The 20586-nt window shown below is 37.9% G+C and overlaps 1 pseudogene; it reads right to left on the reverse strand.

The window, feature by feature from the left end:
• Positions 1-783: 783 nt before the first annotated feature.
• Positions 784-1053, reverse strand: LOC131999265 (non-histone chromosomal protein HMG-17-like; annotated as a pseudogene).
• Positions 1054-20586: the final 19533 nt, after the last annotated feature.

Raw genomic sequence — 20586 nt, forward strand, 5'->3', positions numbered from 1 at the left:
GTGCAAAACCTTTTGATCTTGATGAAATCCCAATAGTTCATTTTTGCTCTTGCTTCCCTTGCCTTTGGCGTTGTTCCTAGGAAGATGTTGCTGCGGCTGAGGTCGAAGAGGTTGCTGCCTGTGTTCTCCTCAAGGATTTTGATGGATTCCTTTCACACATTGAGGTCCTTCATCCATTTTGAGTCTATTTTTGTAAGGAAATGGTGTAAGGAAATGGTCCAATTTCATTTTTCTGCATGTGGCTGTCCAATTTTCCCAGCACCATTTATTGAAGAGGCTGTCTTAAAAAAGGAACTCTTGAGGGCGCCATGTCAGTGGTGACACTATGCCTGATGTACTGGGAACCATTAGCTCCCTGGGTTTAACAGAGTCAAGTCTATGTTGAAGGCAGAGAGGGAACAGACAATATAAAAATATGAACCTTAGTTTTTCCACACCACTAAGGTGTTTGTGCCAAGGTGGCTCACGTGTGTCAACATCAAGGAATCCATCCTGCTGGGAGCCAAGAGGACGTTTCTCTAAACTAGAAGGGAAAGGTGTTTTTTCCTCCTTGTGTCAATCTAGCTTTGGAGATACTCTGTTAGTGACATACGCCCTTCCCCGAAAACAACAATGAAGTATTCTGTGTGCTAACAACAGAGCTTACAAAAAAAAAAAAAAAAAAAAAAAAAAAAAGGAAAAAAAAGGTAAAACGAAATCCTGCATTTTTATAAGACTTAACAAAAATACTATTTCAAACTGGACAGTCACCAGAAGTACACAGTTATCAAAAACGCATACACTTCACTTGGCATCTACAGCACCTTCAGCTTTCTGTGCTTGCTCTGGTTTGGCATCTCTGTTTTCTGAAGGGTTATTTCCATCCTTGCCAGCGTCAGCTTTTTCTGTTTGGGTACCTTCTCTCCCTTTTTGCAGGGGTCTTTTAGGCTTGGGCTCTGGCTTTGGAGGAGTAGGCTTAGCAGATAACCTTACAGATCTTCTCTGTGGCTCATCCTTCATCTTGCCTTACTCTTCAGCATTCCCTTCAGCCTTTCTCTTGGGTATGGTGGCCATGGTGACAAGGCATAAGTTCTGAGCACGGGGATGCAGTGGCATGTGGGCTTTGGCAGGTCCAGGGGTTGTTTTCACCTCTCCTTCTTCTTCACACTGCTCCTTAATGAGATATTTTAACTTTTTTCTGTACTCACTCTTTGAAATGTGGTGTGTATTTTACACTTACAGCACATCTCAATTTCAAGTAGTCACATTCAAGAACTACACTGTGGTGAGTGACCATCATGTTGGACAGTGTAGATATAGACTTGTACCAAATGCAATAGCAGGTAATAAATTTTTATCATGCTTAATTATCTGTGTATTTAAAATGTATTTGATCTCAGTATAGGCTGCAAAAGTGGTAGTGTCATTCACTTGTGGTTTATTAGGGTTATTAGCACCAGGGTTATTCTGACTTCTTCACACAGTCTTCTACTGCATTCACGGGTCACAGGTGTCAAGAATTAGAAGACAATGGCTGACTCAGCAGCTGGCTGACTCAGTTGGTAGAGCATGTGACTCTTGATCTCAGGGATGAGTTTAAGCCCCACATTGGGTCCAGAACTTACTTAAGTCAATAAATATTTTTAAAAGAGGAATTAGAAGATAATAATCTCTCTCATCCCACCAACCACCCTGGAGTTAATTTTTCATAATTTTCAAAGCACATCAGGTCCTCCTAGTTAGCTGGACAGAGCTATGGACAACAAAGTGTGGCACACTGGCCTGAATTCCTATTAACATCAATCATAATCTAAAAATTGCTTAAAAGCAAACAACAGCAAAATCCACAATTTACCTGTTTAGTAAAAGTAGAGTACAGGAAATTTTTTTGTTTCACCACAATATACAATGGCATATGTATTTTTTTTTTTTGTTTTACTACAAATAAGACTTACAATACAGCGATAGTGTATCAAGAATCGTGTCATATCTCTCCAAACCCTCTTCCCTGTTATCCCTTTCATCTTTGGTTATTTTAATGTATATATCTCACAACCAATAATGACTACACAATAAGTCTTTTTTATCTCAAGCCATCTGCAGAGCTTGCTTATTTGCCATAAAAGCCCCTATGGTAGGCATAAATTTTCACGTTATAAACTTTGATGTGAAAAGGAAAATGTGGGTTATTTTACCATGGCTCAGTTTAATCCCTATCTCAAGTCCCTGTTTTATTATATGAATCCCCCTTTAAAAAAGGAATACATCAATTTAGGGTTTTCAAGATTTCTTTTCCCTTTCTTCTTTGGAGAATAGATTTAGTAGGTGGTGTTTCCTACAGCTGGAGGAACAGGAGTGAGGCTCTCTTCCACACCGTGTCTGCATCATGGGTGCTTTCACCACGAGAACTTCTCCAATTCCTCCTGAGTATTCATGGAATGCATCTCCTGTAGGGCATAGGCAAGGCCATTCTCTAGGCAGTGTGTCCTGGTCTTAAGTGGAAGGCTTTCTAGGACATTGGCCCTCAGTCCCACACTTGAGTTCCTCCAGGTAATGCTGGAAAATGTTTGCCATTTTCCTACACCCTTACAGAGAGCTGAGAAACTCCACAGCTTTACACTATGATACTGGTGTGGGTAGGAGAACTGTGATGTCTTGGTGTAGAAGAACCCCTCCATAGCTAACCCTTACTCCTTATTCAACTCTCTTGTTTCTTCCCAAATCCCTTCTCTCTCTTTCCAGTAGATAAGATCTTTTTCAAGTATAGTCTTTTTTTTCTTAATTTAAAAAATTTTTTTTTATAAACCTATAATGTATTATTACCCTCGGAGTACAGGTCTGTGAATCGCCAGGATTACACACTTCACAGCACTCACCATAGCACATACCCTTCCCAATGTCCATAACCCCACCACCCTCTCCCTACCTGCCTACCCCCCGACAACCCTCAGTTAGTTTTGTGACATTAAGAGTCTCTTATGGTTTGTCTCCCTCCCAATCCCATCTTGTTTCATTTATTCTTTTCCTAGCCCCAAACCCCCCACGTTGCATCACCACTTCCTCATATCAGAGAGATCATATGATAGTTGTCTTTCTCCAATTGACTTATTTCACTCAACATAATACCCTCTAGTTCCATCCACGTTGTCGCAAATGACAAGATTTCATTTCTTTTGATGGCTGCATAGCATTCCATTGTATGTATATACCACATCTTCTTTATCATTCATTTGTTGATGGACATCTAGGTTCTTTCCATAGTTTGGCTATTGTAGACATTGCTGCTATAAACATTCGGGTGCACATGCCCCTTCGGATCACTACGTTTGTGTCTTTAGGGTAAATACCCTGTAGTGAAATTGCTGGGTCATAAGGTAACTCCATTTTCAACTTTTTGAGGAACCTCCATGCTGTTTTCCAGAGTGTTGCACCAGCTTTGCAAGTATATTCTTTTTTTTTTTTTTTAAAGATTTTATTTATCAGAGAGAGAGGGAGAGAGAGCGAGCACAAGCAGACAGAATGGCAGGCAGAGGCAGAGGGAGAAGCAGGCTCCCTGCTGAGCAAGGAGCCCGATGTGGGACTTGATCCCAGGATGCTGGGATCATGACCTGAGCTGAAGGCAGCTGCTTAACCAACTGAGCCACCCAGGCGTCCCTGCAAGTATATTCTTAAAATGTTTTTGTCTTTATGCCTCTGGGGTTTCTTATTATTTCTGAAACTTAAAAGCCAACAATTTAGCATCCTTATGTCTTGGGCTGGCTAAGCTGGTTCTCCCAGGGCTGTCGCAGTCTCATGTCCGGCTGCCTGGGCCATGGGGAAGGGCTTCAGACTACTGCCAACTAAGACAATGAAGGACGCAAAAATGCCAGTTAATCACTGTAAGTTACAATTCAGGGGCACAGAATCAGGTAACTCATTCATCTCCATAAGCAAGTGCTATGCAAATAACTGAAGTTATTAATGGAATTTCACTATTTCAAAACTAGGTCACTGTAGCATGTAAATGTATTTCAGTAAACCATTTTATGATGATCAAATTTTGAAGAGCAGTTTCAGAAAATCATGGTAAGATCTACAGTGAGTTGACTTAAGCAGCTATGGCAAAAAGGAGGTTATTGGAATGTTTCTGCCTTAATCAAAATAAACTTGGATTTGAAATAAAAGATGATTCACTCAGTTTTTTGCATGACTAAGAGACTGACTTGAACAGGTTTGTTCCTGGACTTCATTCTGAGGAACTCTTAAGTTCTCTGAGCATTTTGCATTTCCTTGAAATACTAATGGCTGCACAGGACATTTAATTTGAGGTTGGCCTGCATACCAGAGCCAGTGTACAATTGTTTCCTTGATGTTTCTTTTGTTCTGTGACTCTCATATATCCTGAGCTTTTAGAAACACTAGAATTTCTGTGGGTAATCTCTTATACTACGTTGATAGACCAAGTCAAGCAGAATTTGTTATCACAAATTAAAATAATTTGACAAAATAAAATAATTTTTGATTTATAGAAATTATACTGATTTGAGCCCACAACTGTCTTAACTATCTTCAGAAATGATATCACTTTCTGTGCAATGTTCTCATGATACTTCAGCATGTATGCAGATATGTGTGCTATCATTTGAAGGAAAAACTGAAGACCAGAGATTCCTGTTGGAACCACTTTGGTTGCCCATATATCTGTGTCAGTTCCAGGATTTTAAATCATGTTTTGTTTTTAAACTACGGTTGCAAAGGAACATTGAGAGGAGCTTAGGCGAATGGGGTCCACTTCTTCCACCTGGAGGTTGAATTATCTTAGAGTGGTTTACTAAGCTTCCTGTACCTCTCCAAGGCCAGTGTACTATTACACATGCTTCATTCTTTATGGGTTTGGTTTTGTACTTCAGAAATGGATTACTGTGTTCTCTAGGTTGTTTGCTATCCTTAGGGTTCTACAGATGCATCACATATTCTCAATTTCCTCTTTGAAAAGATGTAGCCATTGATGTCCCTATCCTCTTGAGAATATGATTGAGAAATCTAATGCTGAATTGAAAATCTTATTTATCATTCTTGGCCTCTAGTCATGGTTTTGCACCCCACACAATGAGGGAGGGGCACTGCTGCAACACTGCTGGTCTCTATGGACCCATGTCAGGTGTCCTGCCCTTGGAGGTCAGGAGGGGAAGAACCCCTGCCCCTGCTGTCTGGGAAGAGGCCACTGTGGCCTAGATGCTGGCATGCACAACCCATCTCTTAAGTTGGACTTCAAGGTGTCATGTCGCCCTTGCTTCTTTTTGCCATATATTCCTTAGTCCCTCAGCTTGTTTTATAAAAGCTTGTACACTCTCCAGTCAGCTAGCATTTTCATGGGCTCTGAGACCTCAGTTTAAGTCCTGTCTTTGTGTGGATAGAGTCTGTGGAGGGCTTTAGCACCTAATCTTTCTCTCCTCAATCTACTTTCTTCAAGGACTGCCAGAAAACCCCTAACGGTAGATCTGATGTCCCCTTTCCTGCTATTAGAACTTGGGCACCCCTGCTTGGCTTCTTGTGCACCACTCTTTCTCCTTCTGAGTTCCAGACACACTGGCCTCCTTTGATGTTCTGACTTACTGTGTTCCCTCCTCTCCCTACTGTTCCTTCCCGACCAAAAACTCCCTGTCCAGGAGTTCTTATCAGTTGTATCTTAATTCAGTTGTGATCAGTCAGGCCAGGTCAGATCCCTCTATCACTCATTTTCCCAAGTTCCTTTGGTTGTTTGGATGGTGTCCAACTAACTAGTGTGATAATGTCACATGAACTGACTGCTGCTCCTTCACTAGCCTGAAGCCTCTTTGAGGGTAAGGACATATCTGTCTTTGCTCATGACTGAATCCTTTATGCTTGGCATTGAGTAAGTCTGTAGAAAATGCCTAGTGTGTTAGATTGTATCCAGACATGGCCTCCACCCCACCCCACTCAATTCCTGGAGTGCTTGGAATATCTTGGCTGCTTGTAAATCAGTTGAACCTCTCTAATGAATACCTGATGAAAATATTTAAAGAATGACATATAACACCATTAGGTATTCCAAAGTCATTTATAGTAAATGCTACATTATTTGGTGTTCTATTATTAGGACATCTAAAAATCCTCTTCTCCCATCAACATGTAATAGTTGCTATCAGAAGCCTCATGAACCCAGTCAATACCTAATGTGTGTTTATTGATGACCATGATGACAGCATCTTTGGTAAGGAGGTGATTGATTTTCACAGTGACAAGCCTGAGGCTCTGTGATGAATGAGCAGAGGAGGCCCTGAAGATGTTGAAATGCTTTCCAAATAAAAGCAATTGTTTCCATGTGGTTTTACTAAGTGCTTTCCTTGGATTTCAAATTTTTTAAATTAGTAATTCCTATGGGGCATACACAGTAACTGCACTGAGCAGGATATTTTATTGATGTAGTGACTCAGCCTCAGCTGCGCCAGCTCATGGCACCAGTGCCAAGCTCTGGGCACACACACACACACACACACACACACACACACATTCACACTTGGACTTCATCCTGGAGTTCAAGGTTCAAGCTCTAAAACTTCCCTTCAGTTCTCTGATGCAACTACTGGATTTTCTGAACCTTTTTATGTTTTCAAAAATAATCAGTATAAGGCTGGGCAGTGGTTGACAAATCAATGATTTAATTAATGAATACTTGCTTTACACTTTCCTTTTCTGATGGTCATCTTAATGAAGTAGGGCTTTTTGTTGACAATCTCAGAGTGAATAGGGCCAGACAGAGTGGTTCAGATTAAATTCAACTCCCCTTGCCACATGGGTGCTTTCCCCAAATGCACCATTCCATTCAGTCCTCGTACATCCTGGTGACTAGGAATCCCTGTGCACATTTTTCAAGTGTGGAAGCTGAGAACCGAAGGTCAGAGAACTTGCCAAGATCAGGCTAGCAATTCTTTCCTCTGCCTGAGAGGCTTCCACTGCTCAGCTAATCCTTGCAAAAAAAAAATTTTTTTTTTTTTTTTTTTTTTAGAATCCTAGGACACGTAAAGGTGGCCTCAGTTTTTATCAATGATGAAGAGCAAGTGACAAGGTATGTAAATCTTGACTTCTCAAACACGTGGTGAAGGTGGTTCTGTTATGGCAGTATACAAAGTGAGTCAATAAAATTCCAAATCAGCTACAACAAGAGTGCAGTTGGGTAAATCCTTCTAGCATTTTAATTGTTCATGCAGTAATTGGTGGCTCTTATCTGCTATAATTTGTCAATTGAAAAAGAAAACCATTTGAATTCAATTGTGGAAAACTGCATTCAAGAAAGAGTAACAGAATAATTATGAGACAAAATGTTATTGGAAACCATTAAGCAAGAATTTACAAGAAGAGGAAAGACAAGCTGTCCCCTAATCCTACGCTGTTGAGTGTTCCCTGGAAACGGCCAGCTGCCAATGAAAATCAAGTTGGAATGCAAAGTCAGCCAATCAAACAGCTTATCAGTAAGGAACCGTAGGCAAGACGGAGGTATTCTGTTTGAAGGGGAACAACAGGGAGGGGAGATGCCGTGGGCTCAAGTTGCATTGTGTGCTGAATCTAAACTGGCTGAAGGGGAGAGAATGTACTGGCTACTGAGAAAAAGCAGTTATATTTCATCTGAAAATTAGGACAGAGTACAGGGCAAATCCAATTTTAAAACACTTCCTTCTGCAAAATGAATTTTATAATAGCAGGTAATCAACCCCAGCGACACCTGCCACATGTTTTAAGAATTAGACTTAGAGCATTTTTCCTTTTGCTCTCCCCTGTGTCCCCCACCACGCTGTTCCTCCTTCCATCCATTTCTTTGTATAATTCTCTCCTTCCCTCTTCTTCACTTACCCCGTCCCTCTGTCCATTTCTTCATCTATCTATCCATCCATCCATCCATCCACCCACTAGCATATTCAACAAATATCTTTTTATTGCCTGTGATGGTCCAGGGACTACGTTCTAGGAATACAACAGTTTATAAGAGCATCATGGTCTCTGGTCTTCTTGTACAGTTTCAGGTGGGTACAGACACATGATCACCCACAAGGGTTCTGAATCTCCTTTGCAGAGATTTTACAGCACTAACTGTAAAGTTCCGAGCTGTTACAGCTACTACTGCTGAAAGCTGCGCTTACATAAAGCCTCTGGAGTACCTCCCCGTTCTGAAGACTTCATGTATGGTGATTTATTTAATCCTGTAGTAACCCTATTTAAGTTCGTTCTCTTTTATACCTGAGTTGCAGAGATACTGAGTGATTTCCTGAGGTGTCCTAACTCATGGTAGAGGGCCAGTACACTGGATACAGGTGGCTCCTCTCTCCATTCTCCCTTCAGTTCTTTGAACCATATCCCTTCCCCAAGGGAATTTGGTATGTAGGTACTCACTGCAGAAAAATACTGTTTACATCAAGGAGCTTGACCTAGGTTGAAAAGTGCATAAAATATCATCAAAGTTATGGTTCCCTGTGTAAAAATTAACAAAAGGAAACTTTATTCAAAATGGAGGTAGGAGGCCAGAAGGGGGAGATTTTATGCCCTACCTTCCTAGTCAATTGCAGACCAAACAGGAAGAAAGGTATCTTGCATTCCCAGCAGGAAGAGCCTGTAGTTTACTATCCTAGCATGACGAAGGAAGATTTTTCTCCTGGAGGGCAACAGCCCAGCCAATGACAATCTGTCACAACTCAGTCAATGAGAAGCCACGACATTTTGAATCCAAGTGGACTCCAGTGGGCTTTTGTTTATAACAGTCATTCCTAATACCTCCTTTCCTCTATAAGAAACATTCCTGTCCTTTGGTCTGTAGACTTGCCTTGGGTTTTGCTTGCTTGCCCCAGATTGTATTCTCTGCTACTCCTGAAAGAAACTCATTTTGCTGTTATGATAACTGATCGTTTCCTTTTAAGGTTTATACCCACAACTCATTTTGTGTCCTTATTCATTTAAATCCCTCCTCTGCATACAGTGGAAGGGACTGGAGAAATGACATGTACAACTCATGGGGAAAAAGCCCTCAGAGAACTGATGAAAACTTCTGACAGGAATGTCTTCTAGTAAGTCCTGATGAACACTTGCCAATACCAACAGCTAGCAAAAGCAAGCAAGAAGCCAGGGGTCAAGAGCTTGGCAGGGGTTGCTGTTATCACACAGATGCCCTAAAAGCTAAAAGGTCACAAAGCAAAGAAGAGATTATAAGCCTCATATTTCTAGACAGAACTTTTGCACAAGTCTGCTCAAAATGACCTCACCCCATGGTGGTCTGCTTACTCCTTCATCATCTTACCTCCTTCTGTCATAAGGACAGAGTTCTCTGCTCTCTCTGTGCTTCCACATGTCTTCTCAATTCTACTGAGTCCTCATCACTCTTGTCATTCAAGTATGTTGCTCTACTTAAGCACAGATTGCATGCTTTCTGCCATCAAAGAAGAATGTTTTTGCTTTCCTGATCAATCTTGGTCCACCCTCTAGCTTGGTTTTTCATCTCTTTTCCCAGGGAGAATTCTCCAATGACTAATCTCCATATTTACCATCCTTCGATCTTTATCCCATTACTACAGAAAATATACTCCGTCAGAGAATCTGTGACACACATTATCAAATACTATGAACTTTTCTGTGTTTTTTTTTTATTTGTTTTCAGCATGCAATATGATCCTTGGAATGTTTTCCATTCTTGGCTTGAAGTTATGTTACTTTAGTAGTCCAACTAGCATTTTATGGGTCCTTCTTTGCTCCTTCTTTTCTCCCACTTCCTGACTATGGACAGTCCTAATGACTCTCTTTTATTGGTTGGTCCTCTCTCTGTGTGTGCCTTCCCTCAGAAACAGTCTCACAGCTTAAGCTATTATTTCTATGAACACGATTCCAAGATTTCTATTTCCAGCATGTCTTCTGTTTTAAGCACAAACCCTGTACTTCCTCTCTGTTGTGTTTTTTGCATTAGACTCAAAATAACTACAAACCAAACTTCCCCCTTTCCATTTCAGCCTGGCTTCCTCTCCAGAATTCTGTTTCTTATGGTTGTGTCATTCTTTTTCTATGGTATCATGCTTTATTTCTCGAGCCTGTTGCCTCCATGAGCATGCATCGTGCTGATTTCTTGTTTTCCTTGACCTAGTCCTCTTGCTGCTTTTGCTTCTTCCTTTCCATTCACTGACATCACACTAATCTGGGATATCATTTCAGGTCTTTTTTAAAAAAATATTTTATTTATTTTTTCTACAGAAAGAGAGCAGGAAGACACAGGAAGGGTAGCAGCAGAGGGAGAGGTGAAGCAGGGTCCCCACTGAGCTGGGGGCCCAGTGAGGGGCTTGATCCCAGGACCCTGGGATCATGATTTGAACCTAAAGCAGACACAACTGACTGAGCCACCCAGGCTCCCCCATTTCAAGTCTATTGCGATCAGCTTTGTGTTAGTATCTCTGCTTTTAATTATGACTACACACCTTGTTATCTAACTCACACTTTACAAGTCCCTAAAATAACACCTTAATAACACATAGCCTTTTTTTTTTTTAAACAAAACAAAACAAAACACCATTACCTTTCTTGTCATTTAAGGCTCTGGGAAATATGACTCCAACTCACAGTTCCACCTATGTCTTCATCAGTTACCTCTACCTCAGCCAAGCTGGTGAACCCTCTCTGGCCCCTACATACCAAGTGCTTATTTCTATCATTATGACTTCACAAAATAGTTAATCTTACCTGAATGCTTTCCCCACCCTCCAAATCCCAACTAGTCTTCAGAAACCACTTTAAGTCTTCTTTCTTCCGTGAGTACTTTTCTCATTGTTCTGTCAGTCATCTAAAATATTTCTGAACAGGTAGCCCACTTGCTCCCAAATACTAGTCTGTGGAACTGCCTGAACTGGTATATAAGTATAACTGAGAACTTGTTAATGATATAGTGTTTGTGGGATCTATTGTGGGAGCAAGGAATTTTATTTTTTATGAACCTACCCACAGGATTCAGATGTGCAGTATGGATAGACTTATTTGACAATTACTCTCGCTCTAACTTATGTTTAACTTTTTGTGTATTAGAGGTCATTTACTCAGCCAAAATGTATAAGATGCTTCATGGAGGGGCCCATGGTTCACTTGCAGTAATTGTATACCACTGGGAACACAGAAAGCAGTAGGGAGAGAGGCTGGAGCTAATTACACTTACCAACAGCCCCCAAGTTGACTTTCCCCTTCCACTTCTTATTGTCTATGGATGATACTATACATTCATTTGTTTTTCCATTAATTCCATTCATTCACTTAAGCATTTACTGGCCATTGCCATACTCCCCGTGAGAGTGAAAGGAACACTCCACATTCCATGTGGTAAAGGTTCTACTGCCACTATGGACAGAATGCTATGGAAGTCCAGAAAATAAAGCAATTAATTTTTTCCTTGGTGAATCCATAAATTCCTCAAGAAGTGGTGACATAGATGATGTGAACTGTGCAGTGAAGGTTAAGCAGAGAGAGATAGAACTGGCAGGCATTCTAAGATAAGAAAAAAAGTATGATAGAAAGGAGCCAAGGTCAAAGGATGACACTACATGGAGAGCAGAATGAATGGTTCCAAGTGGCTAGAGGAAGGGTGAATGGGAGGATGGTACACAGAGAGATAAAGGTAGTAGTAAGAGAGGAGGATGGTGATTGGAGAGAAGGAGAGGGTCAGACTATGGCCTTCATCTTGTGGGGGAGGTCACCTACAGGTTCTTAGGAAGGATAATTACTCCATTAAATCTGTGTTCTGGGTTTGGGAATCTTAAATTTGAACCCAATACAGAGAGAGTAAGTAATAGGTGAGAACTTGTAGGCTGGGCTGAAAACATGACCATGAAGGTATCACAAGCATAGAAAGGTAGATGAGGTCTTGGTCTCCTGAAGTGACTGTGAAGATCCAGAGTAGAAGGTAATGGTTGGATGGACTGAGTTTTGTTCCTACTTCTCTCCTGCTGCCAGTGATCCCCAGAAACTCCTCTCAAGCTGTCAACTTGGGCTACTGGGTGAATAGTTATGTCATTAACAAAGACAGGTACCAAAAAGAAGTACAGATTTGTGGAGAAGAAATATGAGCATGGTTTTTTGAAGCAAAGAACTTTAATTGCCTGTAAGACACCATGATGAAGTGTTCAGAAAGCAAGAGGGAGATGAAAAATGAACATGTCTACTTGGAATTACTAAAAAAGAGGAACTAGCAGGAGCTTTGAGAATGGGTGGGATTTGGATATGATTTTGAGAAGATTTTAGTTTAGAAAATTTTATCTACATTGAGCAAGAAGAAAATTGATATGGTTGAGGGCTATTTTAGTTGTTTCTTCTGCTTGGGATAATAATGAATAAAAATGAGTCCCATGAAGAAAGAGGATAGGTTAAGTTTATTAAGAATTTATGAGTTAAATAGTACCAACTAACCAACCAGCCAACCAACAAATAGTGAGGGACTAAATAGAAGTGTTAGATGATAAGCTATGGAAATATTAAAACTTCACTGCTCTAGCCTATAAATAGGCCTTCCAAATCCAGAATTCGGTGTGAGAACCATTATCCATTATTGAAGGAAAAAATAGACAGAGATTTATTGGAACTACCAGGAAGATATTATGCACAAGGAAGAAATCGTTATTTATAATGTACTCTGGTAATTATACATCCAGAATCTATTATTTAAGTGAATTTTATTATCCTTTTAATTGTTATAATTTCTTTACCTTCTCAAGAGCTCAACAAACTTTCTCATATAAATGAAATTTTAATTAAGTTAATAGCTATACCTTATACATCATTTTTAAAGTTAAGGGCTAAAGTAAAGTAAAATAGAGAAAAAGAAACACTTTGCTTGACTTGCCCCAATTTTTCAAAAAGGTTAGGAAGTGATGAATGATAACACAACAATCTTGGTCTCCACCAGAAATATTTCTGAGCTCCTAGTTATAGATATTCTTTTATATGGTTGTTTAAACAAACCTGACAGTAGAAAGCTTTATATACATTTAATTCTAATGAGACTAAAATCTTTAATATTTATTTGCTATCCAAATTTTCTTTCAAGTATGAATACAACTTTAAAAATCTGAGTATTATTTAAATTGTGTATTTTATATAGGGAAGGGGTAATTTATCTACAAAAACTTATGTAATGTCAAAGAATCTTTTTTCTTCTATAACTTTATGCTTCTAGGCTCTTCATGTCTTTTGTGAGAAAATGACTTAAATATAAGATTATTAAAGTGACCTTGATTCCTAACAGTTCCTTATTTTATACCTGCCACCACCATACAATAATTGAGAAGCATTAGAAGCGTGCATATATGTGGGGCAAATGTCAGGATATAAGAGCATAGTCTTACCATTAGAAAATATATAATTTTAATTTAACAAGCATTTATTGAGTCTCCATGATGGAAAAGGCATACACTAGGTACTTGGTGATACCCCAAATGAGTAAGGCATAGCTTCCCTCTCAAGAAACATATTGCTTAATGTATTAGCTACAGATCATGGTATGCTAATTCTAACGGAAAGATGACTTGTGGTTTGGGAAAACAGAATACTTTTACATACATTACTTCATGTGATCCTTTTAAGAAGATAGTGAGTGAGTTGTATGGTCTTAGAGCTAATGGTTCTCACACCATGCTCTCTGCTGCCTTCAGTTTGGTTATGGTACTCAGTGAGTATGCTGTAAATGGTGTTTACTCAACAACAGGGTTCTTCAATGAGAAAAAAGCATGAAAATTCAGAGAGTTAATTTAGAGCAACTGTGCTTCTAATCTACTGACCATTGTGTTAATTCAAAATACAAAAATGTAACTCTTCTTGTCTACAAATTAAATTCTAAGATTGTAAAGATAAAAAAAAAATTTAAATTCCATTAGAATTCCTCAGCATTTTTGTATGCTTTGTGATTTTTTTTTTTTTATGTCTCTGTGTGCCCTCTGTGGCCTTTTCTTCATTTCTCTTATATATCACACTGTCCTTGGGTGTTTCTCATTTCTGCACGAGAGCATATGACAGTAGGTGTCCTACCTCTACTCTTATGGTACAGTGAATGCACCCTAACCCAACCACCAGTCTGAAGGTAACAGATCTTCATTATTTCCTAGAGTTAGTGGACTTCACAGTAACAGAAAGCTCAGAGGCACTAGGCTGTGTCTAACCCCTGAGTCTTATATGTATTATTTCCTTATATTGCACAATTGTAATTAGCATACATGTTATTCTAATTGTGCTATATAATGAAATATTGCACAATCTTTAAAGAGATTTGTTTTTAAAAAAATTTAATTGAATGTTTTTCGAAGACTTTATAATGTTGCTATTGAAAAGCCAAGTGTCAATTCAGTGAAAACATAAAAATTTGGAAAGATTCTACACTCAAATTGCTTTTCAACTGTCTTTAAATTGTTCAGTTCACTGACTGATAAACAGAATTGCTATATTATAAGTGTGGCTAATGCAAGAGGAACAAAGAGCTACAACCATATTCAAAGAAAAGATCTTGGTCTACAGACAAGATTTGTGGATAAATATGTATTTATTATTTATGTGTTTAAATCTGATATGTTTTTCAAAGTTTATTTCAGTATTTTGTTAACTTCTTGTCTTATGTATCTGTTAAAAATATTCTAAAACCAGATTTGACCCCAGTGAAGGTAAGACAGTGGGGGCTCCATAAGTCTTGGCAACCAATTCAATAGATACCTCTGATTCCTCCAACTTTTCATGAAAAGCAAAGAACTATCCAGAAACGCTTAGAAAATGCTGCTAGAGTCTTAGCACTTTTTCAAAACCTGTATTTGTCTTCATAGCTCACATTTATTTTAATTATTCTATTTTAAAAATTTGCACATTCCTTTAAAACTTTGCAAGGATTATTCCAAAATAGCTCTGCCTTCATTTACTGCCTTTGTTTCCTTTACACCTTATTTATTCTTTTTTAAAGATTTTATTGATTTATTTGTCAGAGAGAGAAAGAGAGAGAGTGGAAGAGCAGCAGGCAGAGAGAGAAGCAGACTCCCTGTCCAGCATGGAGCCCGACGGGGGACTCAATCCCAGGAATCCAGGATCATGACCCAAGCAGAAAGCAGATGCCCAACCGCTAAGCCACCCAGGTGTTCCTACCTTACTTATACTTAATTTACTATTAATATTTATGTCAATATATGCTGTATGTTATTTTCTTGTTTAAGGCTTTCCCTATCCCTGTTTCTTCTAAATCTATCATGGAAGAAAAACTCATTTGCATAATTTTCTGTTTCTGACAACCAGCTCATTTTCCTAATGTTACCCTGGGGTATGTCAGTGCAAACAGCTAAACTTCAAGAAGGACCTGAACAGTAAGAGGTAGAGAGGCATTAAAACAAAATAAATACTTATTTGAAACAAGAGGACTCAAAATAGGTGTGAAAGAAATATTGAACTACAGATTATGATTTGGCCTTGAATGACATCTGAAAAGAAACTAGAATGATTTCTAAATGAAGCCTGAGAAATTTTTTAAACAGGACTAGAGATACCAACTTTAATAGTAGCCAAGAAAGCCCTGGAGTGTTGGGAACTATACTGAAATTTGTCTCCTGGTCTGAGTATGAAATGCAAAGTGAGCTCCTTCAGAAAGGGATTTTGCCACAGGGAATATGCATATACTGCACACATCTTTTCAGCTAGGGGAGGGTTCAGGTTTTCAGGTGATTGGGACATGAATTTATTTTAATTGAAAAATGTAAAATGGCTTATGAGCTTTCCTGGAGAAGAAGTATTTATAGAACTTCTCTGTTTATTTTGTGGGTAGAAAAAATAATTTTATTTGTTTTTTTCAGACTTGTCAATTCTCTGGGTATGGTTTTGTAAATACCAACCCTACTTCACAGAGGAATAAACAAGTCATAAATTTCAAGGATATGGTAGAAATAGAATCAAAGCTACTTATTCAGTCTCCTACTGTCTTATATATCTATGCATCCTACCGCACAAGTAGCTGTGTAATTAATATATTGCTGAATTGCTGAACTGTTGTTGAAAAGAGTGAGTTTTGTTTTGTTTTTGTTTTTTTGTTTTTGAGAGTGAGCTTTATGTCGTCACTTTACACTGTGCACGGGGATAACTTTGGAAAAGAAATGTGTTACCTTATACCTGAACTCCAGTGACAAGAATGAAATAAAAGGATGACAAACTTGGGCTTACAAAGCAAAAGGTTGACTTTATCTATCTCATCACCAATGAACTTATATTCTTGAAGGTGCTTTCCTCTGGAGACCCACTCAATGTACCACAACTCAACAGCACGTGGTCAGTGAGAACATTGTTACATAGTTGGTGGAAGTGGAATCTCTCTTCAGTGTTGCACCTTAAAGAGCCCTAGCTACATCTGGAAGATTAGCTGGCATGGTACTAGATGTGTGCATTTACAAGTTAATTTTTCAGGACTGAAACTTCTGTTTGGGTCTTTGGATACTGGACACACTATTAAAAGAACACATGAATGAAGTAAAACGAATGCCTTACCACATAAGGCACTTGAACAGGTAGCGTTTGCATTCTAGGCCTGCAAAAAAACCTCTTGGATTTTCCAATTACAATATTTTATGAACCTATGATTTTCTGGGATCCTTATTTCTATTGACCTTCCATCCTTCCACACATACTTCCGTGAACACACACACAAGAAATAAATTACGTGACCTTGTTTCTTGACTTCTGCCTCTATATTCCTCAAAAACAGATGGTAATGAGAGAATTGAGACTCCTGCTACAGATTTTATTGTGTTGTCTTAGAAAGTAATGGTCACTGAGGAAACACTTGAGTTAAAAATATGTACTTTGTTCTCAAACAGACTTGGGCCTATATGCATAGCATCACTTCCGGAGTAAGAAACACCCTCCTTACAAATTTAACTTGATCTATATCCTCAGATTTTACCTAATTTTCAATGAAAAAAAAATGGACTTAGGTGTAAACAACGAAATCAGATGTCAGTTAATTCCATTCACTCTTTCTGATTAACATTTTAGTGCTTTCTTTCTATGCCTATAACATCAGTCTATTGACAGATGTATTAGTGTAATCTTTATTTTTTCATTTTCTGCCGTTAAAAAATGAAAACAAAGATTTTGTATATATAATTTACAGGGAAGTCCTTTATCAAAACATCTTTCCTCTCACTAGGTATTTGTCAATGCCTTGGGAGAGGAAATTAATAGAGTAGCTTTCTTTGTTATATAAAAAGATCTGTACACCAAAAACCAAATTGTGTCCTGAGTTTTTTTGAATGTTACAAAGACAAATTCAGTGCCCGCAATTTTTATGGAATATGTATTTTTAGTTCTATGTAACTGCACTGTTAACATTTACAAATGAATATGGAAAATAAAATAAATATTTCACTGATGAAATAGAATGAAAATTTCTAACTGTTAATTAAAAACTTCAACAAATGTTTGAATATCTATAAATGCAAACAAAGGTATACTTACTGAATTAGATAAATTAAAACCTAGATTTTACAATCTGATGGTTTCTTTACACAATTCTTTTTTGAAATACAATTATTCTCCATTTTGTCAAGATTTTGTCACTTTTTTTCCCACGTATCAACCATGGGATGACTTGCAGCCATATTCTGCATTCTACCTAGATTATTAGGGGCTTGTATACAGGGACAAAGAATTGTTGCTTTTGTTTTTAAGCACACTTCATTTTTCTGGCATAGTAATCAACAGAATATAATAGCACCAAGATAATCATTTCTTAGTATCACTTGCCCTGATAAAACCTCTTAGAACTAATGTTTCTCATAAATGTTTAACAAATTATAATTTTTAAAAAAAAATTTATTTATTTATTTGAGAAAGAGAGAGCACGAGCAGGGTGAGGGGCAGGAGGAGAAGCAGACTCATCTCTGAGCAGGGAGTCTGATGAGGGGCTTATCCCAAGACTTCAGGATCATGATCTGAGCAGAAGCAGACACTCAACCCACTGAGCCACCCAGGTGCCCCACAAATTATGATTAAACAACTAATTTTTATAGTTAAACCATATATGATCATTTGTTTCTCATCTGCATAAGAAAAGTGTATAGGTTGCAAGACACAAAAATCCATTCAAATTACTTTCATGAAAAAATGAGAATTAAGGAGGATTACAGGGTCTCTCATGGAACCAAAGTTCCACAGAACTGCCAGGTCTTAGTAAAGAACTGCTCCAAGGAACGATCTATAGTCAGTAATTTCTCACCTTATTTCCTCTCTGCTCCTCTTTGTAAACCTACTTTGTTTTTCTTACCTCATAAGCTTTCTCTACTCTGGACTCCTGCTAAAACATGATGGAATATACCACCAGCTCCCTCGTTCTGTGTTTCTTCCACTGAAGAAGCCAGCCAGAGTGATACTGGGAAATCCTTGCTCAGATTCCAAATTGTTATATGATCATGGTCTCTGGTTGATCTGTGTGGATCAGGTTCTCACTCCAAGGTTATTTACTTTTGGAGGGTGAAGATGAGTGGTGTTGGTGTCCAGTTGTGTAAACCCAAATCTTTCTATCGGAACCATGGCAATGGGAATTGGATGGAAAGAAGCAAAGTAGGAAGTAAATCCCCAGAAAAGTGTGAATATAGCTAACCAACTACCCAAAAATAACTTCTGCAAGGGTCTTGGATCCTTGGATCCTTGGATCCTGAGGCTTCCAAAGTTGGTTTTGATTCTAAAATTTATAGTTCCTTTTTCAGATTAGATGTTTCTTTTAAATTTTTAATTTCTTTTTTCATTGAAGTGAAGTCCACATAACATTAAAATTAACTGTTGCAAAATCTAATCAATGGTATTTTGTAGGGGTGCCTGGTTAAAGCCTCTGCTTTCGGCTGATGTCATGATCCCATGATACTGGAATCGAGCCCTGCATCAGGATCTCCACTCAGCCGGAGCCTGCTTCCTCCTCTCTCTCTCTGCCTGCCTCTGGGCATACTTGTAATCTCTTTCTCTGTAAAATAAATAAATAAAATCTTAAGGAAAAAAAAGGTATTTTGTACAACTATCATTTTTGTCAAGTTTCAAAATATATTAACCACCCCAAAGGAAAACGTGCCATGCCCATTAGCAGTCACTCCTTCTTCCTCCCCTTCCTCTATGTCTGATAAACACTAATTTGTGTTCTATTTCTATGAATTTATCTGTTCTGGGTGTGTCATATAAATAGAATCATACATTATGTGACCTTTTGAGTCACATAAAAAACATAAACTTTTTCAAGTTTTATTCATATCATAGCATTCTTTTTGTCATTTAATAGTTTTCTGTTATGTGTATATACTATATTTATCTGTTTATCCATTGAGAGTTGGGCTGTTACCACTTTTTAGTTATTGTGCATGAACATGTGTGTACATGTATTTGTTTAAGGACCTTATTTCAATTCTGGGTGTACATCTAAGAATGGAATTGCTGACTCATGTGGTATTTCTACATTTAACTTTTTGGCAACCACCAAACTGTTTTCCACAGCAGCTGAAAATTTTACATTATCAGCAGCAATGTATGAGAACTAAAATTTCCCCATATGCTTGCCAGACTTGTTATTTTCCTTTTAAAAAAAATTATGCCAGCAATCCTAGTGAGTTTAAAGTGGTACATCACTGTGGTTTTAATTTTCATTTTCCTAATGACCTGTGATTTTGAATATATTTTCATGTTTTAGTTGGCCATTTGTAAATTTTTGGAGAAATGTCTATTCAAACCCTTTTCCCATTAAAAAAAAATTTAGTTTTTGAGTTGTAATACATCTTCATGTATTCTGAGTACTAGACCCTTATCATATCAGATGAATAATTTACCAACACACTGCTCCATTCTGTAAGTTGTCTTTTTACTTTCTTCATAATATCCTTTGATGCCTAAAGTTTTTCACTTGGTAAAGTTCAATTTGCCTAATCTTTTTATTGGTTATAATTTTGGTGTCATATCTAAGAATCCATTACCAAATCTAAGATTTTACAGATTTGACCCTATGATTTCTTCTGAAGTTTTATAGATATATCTCTTACATTCATTCAGTTTAGTCCACTTTGAGTTAATTTTTCATATGGTTTAACAAGGATCTAACATTATTTTGCATGTGGCTATCCAATTTCCCCAGCACCATTTGTTTAAAAGACTATTTTTTCCCAAATAGTCTTGGTAAATTTATTAAAAATTGGACATAGATATATGGCTTTATTTATGGACTCTCAACTTCTTTTCATTGGCCTATATGTCCACCTTTATGACACTGCCACAAGATTTTGATTACTGTAGACTTGCAGTAAATTTTGAAACCAGGACATGCAAACTTTGGTGGTTTTTTCCCCACATTGTTTTGACTATTTGGTGTTTCTTGTAATATTACATAAATTTAAGTATTGTCTTTTCTATATCTGTAAACAAGACCCCTGGACTTTTGATAGGGATTGCATTATATATGTAGATTGCTTTGGAATATCCTAAAATACTGCTATCCTAAAATACTGAATCTTCCAAACCACAAATATAGTATATCTTTCCATTTATTTAGGTCTTCTTCAATTTCTTCCAGTAATGTTTCAGTTTCAATTGTTTCTTCTTCAAATGTTG

Source organism: Mustela nigripes, chromosome 13, assembly GCF_022355385.1.
Source record: "Mustela nigripes isolate SB6536 chromosome 13, MUSNIG.SB6536, whole genome shotgun sequence".
Lineage (NCBI taxonomy): Eukaryota > Metazoa > Chordata > Mammalia > Carnivora > Mustelidae > Mustela > Mustela nigripes.